Source organism: Salminus brasiliensis, chromosome 16 (assembly GCF_030463535.1).
Source record: "Salminus brasiliensis chromosome 16, fSalBra1.hap2, whole genome shotgun sequence".
In the NCBI taxonomy this organism is placed as follows: domain Eukaryota; kingdom Metazoa; phylum Chordata; class Actinopteri; order Characiformes; family Bryconidae; genus Salminus; species Salminus brasiliensis.
Window position 1 is genome coordinate 26754915 of NC_132893.1, and position 10700 is coordinate 26765614.

Below are 10700 nucleotides of genomic sequence, written 5' to 3' on the forward strand. Positions count from 1 at the left end.
ATATGTTCTAGGCCTATTTTTCCTTAATTATCATCGAGAAATATATAGTCATAATTTCTAAATGTTTGTGTATTTGTATCAGCATCAGCAGACATGTACATGACAAATATGAGATATCAGCACAGGCTCTTAGTTCCAATATTAATACAAAACTATAGCTGCAGTCACACTAGCAAAATTAGGCACCAATCTATCATATCCGAATATTTTTAAAAGCGCTCTGTGTGGACGGGGAAAACAGCTTTATGAAAACGCTAACATCACAACGCATGAAAACTAAAACATTGCCCCACACAGGGCTAGCATGCTCATGCAAGCATTTTCGAAAAGGTAAAAGGTGCACGTATTTGTGTGCACGTATAGCGAAATGTGTCCTCCGCATTTAACCCATCTGGTAGTGGACACACACACACACACACACACACACACACACACACACACACACACACACACACACACACACACGTTAGGGGCAGTGAGTACACACACACACACCCAGAGCGGTGGGCAGCCAACTCCAGCGCCCGGGGAGCAGAGAGGGTAAAGGGCCTTGCTCAAGGGCCCAACAGTGGCAGCTTGCAGAGCCCGGGAATCGAACCCACAACCCTGTTATCGATATCCCGGAGGGAGGAAATCTTAGTATAAAAAAATATATACATGTGTACGGTGCCTTAGAATCATATGAGTGGGATTCGGGTCAATGAGCAATTTTGCAGCGTCAACGTCCAGAGCAAATATATTTCACATGTGAAACTTTGCGTCAAGTTAGGATCTGGTCAACTCTGACATGTGAATTTGCATCCACAACAAACAATGTGCCTGTTTAGGTTGCACTGACCTGTGAAGGGAAGAGCTAGCTCAGAAAACCCAAAAACTGAGGAGATGCTAATGTAAGCCATGTCTAAGCACAACCGATTCTTTCCCACGATCTCAAAATAATCTAATTAAAGAATAAGACCCAATGGACAGTGAGTCAGGGGACTGCATCATCATCTTTCTGTGAGTTTACAGTTTATTGTAGGTGATCTGGCCAGCATCACCTGCTGTCCAACCATGGCAGTTCTATATACAGTTACACTAAAACTCGTGCTGCACTGTGCTGCAGTGTAATGCAGTGAGTATGTGATTATGTGGCATAACTCCACTCTTGATTACTTAGTAAATACAATTTTCCAAAAACTTTATTTTTATCAATTTATTTCTGGATATGTGGACTTTTCTCTTGTTGGTGTTTGGTGGGTTAGTTAAGTAAAACTGTTAAAACTAACCTGCCATGTGGTGGCTATACTTTTAGCCTAGCCAGCACTGACTGTGATATGTTAATTCACTTCAACAGAGCTCTATTACTGCCACCAAGGAGAATATTAAAATAACATATGTGATTTTGGTGACTTTCACAACTCAGTCATCTAAAAAAAGTTTATGGCACCAAAACAGGGTCTTCAGGGTGAATCTGGAGAAACATCTGTTGTATTGCTGTGAAAATTTGCAGATGATGTTGCTATGAGAATACGAAGAGAACCAAAAGCCTGCTCTACTTGAATCTGTTTAACTACTTAACAACTAAAAAAGTGTCATATTTTAAGCCGCATTAGGCTGTACTCCTCTCTCGCCCACTGAAAAAGCTCTGAACTTCTGACACATTAAACAACGCCAGTCCACACACACTTGTGAAAAGTAAGTGAAAGAGTTTACGAACAGGCTTAATCAAGCTCTTTTTAAGCCTTCCAGCAGCTGGGATTTGCTGCAGTGGCACTCTGGCGGAGCTCCAGTCCAGGTTTGGATTAACTGCCAAATGCATTGGATGAAAACGCTTACAAAACTCCTCGCTGTTCCATCTGCAGAAGCCACTTCCTCAATCCAACTAAACTAATTTTTATCTCACAGCTAATGTAGCTGACATGTAAAATAACATGAGCAAGAATTATCTACTCCGGTCTATTCCTCAATCTCTGATTACCACGTATCTTGCTAGCAACAACACTGAGACTTCTGCACAGTTCAGACCAACTTCATTGATGAGTTTCATTTATACACACTCACTAAAAAATATTCTTAATAGGTTTTCTGGAGCCATGCCACACAAGACCCAGCTTTGGTTTCCTAGAGAAGCTTTCAATAGATGGAACTCTATATGGACAAAAGTAAATTTGTCCATGCAAAAAAATGCAAAAAAAAAAAAAAAAAAAAAGTAACTGTCTACTATCCAGGAAAGCTTTTCTGCTGAAAAAAGTAGCATTACTGTGAGGATTTGATTGCATTCAGCAACAAAAACATCAATAAGGTTGGGATGTTGGATGATCACCACCTCACCTTATCCCCAACTCAGCCCAAAAGTATTGGCTGGAGCACCACCATCACTCCAGAGAACACAGTTCCACTGCTCCACTGCTCAATGCTGGGGGGCTTTATAGCCCACATCTGGAATTACATTATCTGCTCCAAAAAGTGAAATTCTATTGGCAGTACTTGCAATGGGTGCAACTTAAGGTAGCTGAATGCATTCATTAAAAAGGGTGTCCACAAACATTTGGACATAGTGTACCCTAAATGAAAACCCACTGAGAGGTTTGTAGTTTATTTTTGAAAGTATAAGGAAATGTGTTGAAGCCATTGTTTGGGGAAAGCAATTAAAATATCCAATGCAGCAGACAGAGATCAGGCTGAAAAATGCGGACATACTCTTCCAGAAGCATTTATTGAAACACGTTTTAGGTGATTTTTCAATGGCATCGTTTCAAAGACGCCTTTGGGCAAGAATGCACATCCCAAAAAAAAGTGCTTTTATATAGCTCATATTGGCTAACAAGGTAAAGTTAAGAGCAACCAGATGGGTAAACCAAACGTCTACGGTTTTGCCCTATGGGACTCATGTACGATAACCCAGCATGTCAGACTGTGATGTTTTAACACAGTAATTATCTTCAGAGGCTTGAGGCACCAGCTCTTATTTTTGTGCATATTTACGAGATACACTATAACCCATGTTTTACAGGTTCTATGGGATGTTACAACATCTTTCTGGAATTTAAAGAGGATGTCAACTTATTTCCTTAATCTGTTTATGCTTTTAGCTACAAGGCTCTGCATGAATGCACTAACTCAGATAAACAGCAGTGTTGGTTGTTATGACTGAAAGATTCTTGCACTTTTAGCCTCAGTTGGATTTGGAATAGGTGGGACTACACTGGACAGAGCAGACCTTTTCATCTCATTAATAATAAATCACTCAGACTTTAAATCAGCTATGCCCTGCCACAGCCCCGCCCCACACAAACTAGTTAGCTAGCCTTTGAGATGTCACAATCAAATCACCATGCAGTCCAACACGCCCACAATGTCCCAATCAAGTGGATACCTTTTTCTGGCTTTTAAAGCACCACCAGGGAGAATTAGTTTTGAGCCACCACTACAGGACATGCATTTCTGGACAAGCTGAGAGACACAGAACTGTCACTGAAAGTGAAAGAAGCATGTGGGCTGAGGTGGCAAAGTAATACTACAGTATTTTGCATGAAAATGACAGCATGTTGAGCCTGGAGTGGGAATAATATGGACACCATTTTCCCTTTCTATTACAGGTCAGTGGAGCATGAGAATGACTAAGCTGTTATTATAAGCAAAAAAAGCTAAGCAGCGTAGCTTAAACTCAGGATGCACCAATATAGGAAGTGTGGGCTAGTTCCAATATCCAATGTTTTTCATGTACATCTCTGCTGATGCGGATTTTAATACAGAAACATTTCAGGAAATGTAGAAGCTGAAGCTATGATCACATCTAGATTAGCCTTACAGAGAAATTAAACATTTCTTATGTTATGGTTACAAATGTGGTAAAATTAATTCTGCTCTGTGAGTGTACTGTGAGTTTGAAATAGTCAAATGCTGTACAATCTTTACTCATTAGACCTGGTTCCTTTCATTACATGCACTCAGTGCAGTATCCCACATTACATTTATATGATTTCCTCTAGTTATGAACTACGCTATAGTGCAATTGTAGGATATCAGCAGAGACAGGATGTTGACCATAAGGGCCAGGAGAATTTGAGCTGTGATAATAAAATGAGTTAATGAGGTGAAATGTAGGGCTCCCATGTAGGGCACGCCTAAGAGGAAGCAGACACAAGGAGCACAGGCTGGGAATTAGAGATGATCTATTTAACTGCACGCAGCGGTGCCACACGCCCCCATGTGCTGCATACAATAGGGGGGAGGGTCCCAACTGAAATCAACCGTTGTCACTGAAGGGAAACGTCCCACACTCATCATCTTCTGCTCATCAAGCTCTGGAGCTCTGGTCTTCTGCTGTTGAGTGACCTCATCGATTTACAACCTGAATCTAACAGACGTCCAGCTACAGGAATACTTCATCATAGACAGTAGTTTAACACTTACAATCCTTTAGAGAAACACAGCACAATGGTAAAGGAGGTAAACAGCCCACAGTGAGAACCAGCCAGACACATACAGCCTCCAAATGTCAGGGTTAGTTTTAACACACTTTGCTTGTTTGCTGGTATTAATGACTTTTATTTTGACTTGGTTTGTTTGCATTAGTGAAACACTGTTGATATGGTTTGTTTGTTTGTTTGTTTGTTTGTATGAGTGACTTTTATTTTGACCCAGTTTGTTTGCTCATTTGTATTAGTGGCTTTTATTTTAACATGGTCTGTTTGTTCGTTTGTATTAGAGACCTATATTTTGACTTGGTTTGTTTGTTTGCATTAGGGAAACATTCTTTACATGGTTGGTTTGTGTTTTTGTATTAGTGTCTTTTATTTTGGCCCGGTCTGTTTGTTTGTTTAATTGTTTGTTTGTATGAGTGACTTCATTTGACTCAGTTTGTTTGCTCGTTTGTATTAGTGGCTTTTATTTTGACATGGTCAGTTTGTTTGTCTGTAGCAGTGACTTTAGATTGCTTGTTTGTAGTAGTGACTTTTATTTTGACTCAATCTGTGTCCCCTTCTTACACTCAGCCTGTGTCCATATGAGACTCTCATGCCTCACACCAATACAACTCTGCTCTCCACTCACACCTGAGTGATGGTGCTGCAGATGTGTGGCAGAGTTCAATGCGTTGCCTTATGGCTCTCGAGGCTCAGTGTTTACAAGCCGTTCCAGTTTTATCCACACTCGCTGTTCACGTGTCAGACAGACAGACAGACAGCTGCTCAGTCTGTATGTATGTACTCCTGCAGTTCTGCAGTGTCCACACTGAGGGAATTATTACTGTAAAAAGTAACCGTGGCAGTAAAACTGCACTCCACACCGTTGTGGTTAACCTTAAGAGATTAATCCACTGTTCACATGCGTCCCAAACTGTGGGAGGCGATCCATACAGATCACAGATTATACACTACTCCAGTGGATAGCTGCTAAATACTGTAAACATGCATAATTACTTTGCCAGAGGGAAAAGTACATAGTAATTTGATGTTAATTCAACATGTGGTAAATGGTTGGAGATTTCACAAGCTCTGTCTGATCAGACATGAATACCAAAGAAAGCGAGGGAAACAAGAACTGGCAATGTGTTGCTCTAGGCTAGTATTTGCAAGTTTGAAAACCCTTTTTGGTATGATAGACTCATGTCTGTCTCATCCTAAAACCTGTATCACTAAGAGTGTTGTAGTTTCAAATGTGTGTCTTACAGAATTGTCACGTTACGATAGAGATATGATGGGCTGAGAATAGCTTAGAGAGGAACGTATTCCTTTAATGTCTTCTTAGCAGTCTAAAAAAAAAAAAGGCAGGCAGCTTAACAGCCAGTAAAATGTTCCGTTTCTATCTCCAGCTGTTGCAGAACATCCTTCTATGACCCAAACTTTCCAAACACACACGGTTATGCAAAACACAGATTAATAGACTACACTTTTTTAAACAAGCATTTATTCCAATAATGTTTTCCTATGATTTCACTTGAAAAATGAATCATCTCAGCCCAACCCTGAGCTTGTCCTTTACCCAGTAAAAAGTGAAAGACGTGTGTGTGCTCATAGTCAAGCTGAGCTTGCAGAGGAAGATAGGGGTAGATGGGGGAAAAGTCTTACGAAAGTGTGTAACTTCCTCAAATGTAATCACAGCCAGTTGCAGATATGGTATGTCTGTCTCTCTCTGTCTCTCTCTGTCTCTCTCTGTCTCTCTCTGTCTCTCTCTGTCTCTCTCTGTCTCATGTCCTGGAACAGAACCACCAGTTCAGAAGAGTAAAGATATATTTTCCTAAAAATGCATGCGTGTGAAGCCTTCTACCACATCTTTTCGAAGCACTGACCATGAAGAACTGTCAAGTGCCCCAACATGCTCTGAGAGCACTAATCACTGAACTATGCAGTAACCACACGGCCATGCAGACGCCATGTACTTTTCATCATCACAGGTCTAAAAGCCAATCTACAGCTACATATACAGAAAGACATGAAAACATTCGTATCAAAATCCAAATGCATCAAAATAAAGGTAAAACGTCCAAAGTAGAGACTTGGAGCAGAATGTAAATACAAGGTAAATGCAATTTATAATGTAATTACATAAGAAAAAGAATGGTAATAACAATTACATCTGAAAAGTACAGCAAAAGAAAACTGCTGGGATATATCACAAGTGTGAAAAAAACCCATAAATTACAAAAACTAGAACACGCAACTGTGACGTCACAGCGCAAACACGCAACTGTGACATCACAGCGCAAACACGCAACTGTGATGTCATAATACTACCACACAATTGTGACGTCACAGCAACACGCAATTGTGACGTCACCACGCGAACACGCAATTGTGACGCCACAACGCGAACACGCAATTGTGACGCCACAACGCGAACACGCAATTGTGACGTCATAATACTACCACACAATTGTGACATCACAGCAACACACAATTGTGACGCCACCACGCGAACACGCAATTGTGACGCCACCACGCGAACACGCAACTGTGACGCCACCGCGCAAACACGCAACTGTGACGCCACCGCGCAAACACGCAACTGTGACGTCACCGCGCAAACACGCAACTGTGACGTCACCGCGCAAACACGCAACTGTGACGTCACCGCGCGAACACGCAACTGTGACGTCACAGCGCGAACACGCAACTGTGACGTCACAGCGCGAACACGCAACTGTGACGTCACAGCGCGAACACGCAACTGTGACGTCACAGCGCGAACACGCAACTGTGACGTCACAGCGCGAACACGCAACTGTGACGCCACCACGCGAACACGCAACTGTGACGCCACCACGCGAACACGCAACTGTGACGCCACCACGCGAACACGCAACTGTGACGCCACCACGCGAACACGCAACTGTGACGCCACAACGCGAACACGCAATTGTGACGCCACAACGCGAACACGCAATTGTGACGCCACAACGCGAACACGCAATTGTGACGTCACAACGCGAACACGCAATTGACATCACAACGTAAAAACACAATTGTGACATCACAACGTAAAAACACAATTGTGACATCACAACGTAAAAACGCAATTGTGACATTACAACGCAAACACGCAATTGTGACGTCACAACGCGAACACGCAATTGTGACGTCACAACGCGAACACGCAATTGTGACGTCACAACGCGAACACGCAATTGTGACGTCACAACGCGAACACGCAATTGTGACGTCACAACGCGAACACGCAATTGTGACGTCACAACGCGAACACGCAATTGTGACGTCACAACGCGAACACGCAATTGTGACGTCACAACGCGAACACGCAATTGTGACGTCACAACGCGAACACGCAATTGTGACGCCACAACGCGAACACGCAATTGTGACGTCACAACGCGAACACGCAATTGTGACGCCACAACGCGAACACGCAATTGTGACGTCACAACGCGAACACGCAATTGTGACGCCACAACGCGAACACGCAATTGTGACGTCACAACGCGAACACGCAATTGTGACGTCACAACGCGAACACGCAATTGTGACGTCACAACGCGAACACGCAATTGTGACGTCACAACGCGAACACGCAATTGACATCACAAGGTAAAAACACAATTGTGACATCACAACGTAAAAACACAATTGTGACATTACAACGCAAACACACAATTGTGACGCCACAATGCAAACACACAATTGTGACGCCACAATGCAAACACACAATTGTGACGCCACAATGCAAACACGCAATTGTGACGCCACAATGCTAAAAAACTGACAATGTGAATCATGGAGAACAGGCATATGACATCTAATACAGTTGCTTTGCATTAGGCAGTGACTGGCATCGACACTTGGCATTTCTCTCAGTGGCAGGTTTTTAAAAAGCTCTACCTGCATTATTACCATTCACACACCCCAAACCTGCCCGTTTCTCTCACAGGAAAGGAACACACTTGTAAATGTGTGCTACACATCGGCAATCTCTGATGCACACTTGTGTGTTTTAGCTTTGTGTTTTTTGTTTAACACTTTGGTGCCCAGGCTGAAACTCGAAATGATTGTTTTTGGTCCAGATTAATTCCCACATAATGACAATTACAACATTTTGTCCCAGTTGGGGTTGGGTAAATGAATTAGATTGGTAATGTATGTGCATGTAAATATCTCATAACTAGGCACCAAACCTGGACACTACTGGCTGAGGAATATGCAAATTAGGGTTGAATTCTCTGGACTTTATAATGAGCTCCCCTCCTCCTTCAGTCCTACGGGAACAAAGCCATTTGTGAACGACTGAGGCAGAATAGCCTTTAATGACACACTGAGGTCCAGAGGATTTGAACAATTTCAGTTCACTTCAAATCCCAGAGCATCCTTAAACCAAGGACAACCCATTATTGAAGAAAACAGTGAGCTACTCTTTCAGTGCTCGCTCAAATGCCAGCTCTGGAAGACTGTATTTACTGTAAATGAAGGGGAGGGAACGGGGGAAGGAAAAATCCTGAGGTGGAAACATTTGCTGAGGGAATACACAGTGTGGGCTCTAGCCCAGATCCTGAATGGGTGCCAGGGGGATTTAGCCAGGCACAAGTAAATTGCCGTCCAGACGCACAAAGCAGCATCTGATCTACAACTGTATGCATATACAAAACAGGGGTTCCTCATGCCATGCCTGCATTTCATTCATTTACAAAGCAGAACAAAAGTGAAACACAATGCTATGCCATTTTGACCACGACATCAGTGTCCTAAACAAAGAGAGGGGACCATTTTTGGGGTGCTGCTCAAGTGCGCCCAGATCCAACGATGCTTAAATCTAATCCTCCAGCCTGGAGAGAAGCGTTAGACGACAGGGAGGAATACTGGTGGTCTGACAGGAAAATCCACATCCTTTCTGCCTCGGAATGAAGCTCAGCATCTCAGCCAGGGCTCGTTACCCTGCCACTGCTAACCAACGTAGTGCAAACGTCTATGAACTGCGCTGGAAATGTAAACACAACTTCAGGTGGGACTTTATCTAGCCAGATATACATGTGCAACGTGTAACGTTATAGATAGCTACTTCCAGCCAGATGGTGAAAGAAGTGGCTACCCCTCACACACCCTTCTGTTAGCTTTAGCCACACAGATTAAGCCTGTCACTGCTCTGAATAGCTTGCAAACATCCCATGTCTGCTGCTGCTGCTGCTGGTGGTGGTGTTGTTGCTGCTGCTGGTGGTGTTGCTGGCTAACCGGCCACCACAAGCATGGGAAAGGCACCTAGAGGAGCGCCTATGCCGCTGTAAGGGGGGTCTGAGTGATACTCTAGGGCTCTATTAAACACCGTATTACTGCATTAAAAAAAACAGTTATTGCACACAGGCTGAGCACTATTAAGGTTAACGACAGGATCTCACCCTTCCATCTCTCTCCTCCATGTCCAAAGTGTGTTTTCATAGGAAATCTGCTCTCCTCCTCCTTCACATTACGTCCCTCCAGCTTGCTAAGGAGGTTAGCCCGCTACTATTGCTACTGAATAGGCAACCATAAGGAAAATCCACTATTCCTAAGTGGTGAAAGGGGTCTAAAGTCCTCTAAAGTAGACAGCCGACCCCCTTGCTTGGAGAGTACTATCAACAAACGGAGCACCTGAACGGTCGCCCTGCACTGAAGGCGTGACACACGGCGCTGTTTGAGAAACACGAGAGAAGAAGTGAAAGCGCACAAGGCCAGCCTGAGCAGCTCAGGCATGGCACTAAAGATGTGCTCGTTTGAACTAAACAGCACTCACCGACAACCACCCGAGCTCATCTAACACACGCCGTGGCGAGCTGGACTCCGCTGGAGCTCATCTGTCACGCTTTGACCCGGGCGCTAGTTATCACTTTGTGTTGTGCTGCCCGCTCGGCGCCCCCTCTGTCTCGGATGCACTTGGTACGGTCCAGCGCGTCCCAGTTTTCAGCAGAATTATGGTATGCGCCGGAGGGGGGGGGGGGGGTGCACCAAAGTTTAGCAAGAAAAACGTCTTGATTATCCATCAAGCTTAAAGGATGGGGGTTCCAGAAGTAGCTAGCAGGCAATCACCTGGGGTTATGGACATTTTAAAGCGTTTAAATGAACTGAAAGATGAACTGGATGATGGTCAGTATCCTGTGTCTATTGTTTAAATGAAGGCACTAGTGGTTGACAGGATGTAAGACTACTGACTTTACATGAACTAAATGTACAGAAGTCCAGAAAGACCATGACTTAATTCTACTTTTGTGTTATCACATGATCACAACTTTTTTTCTT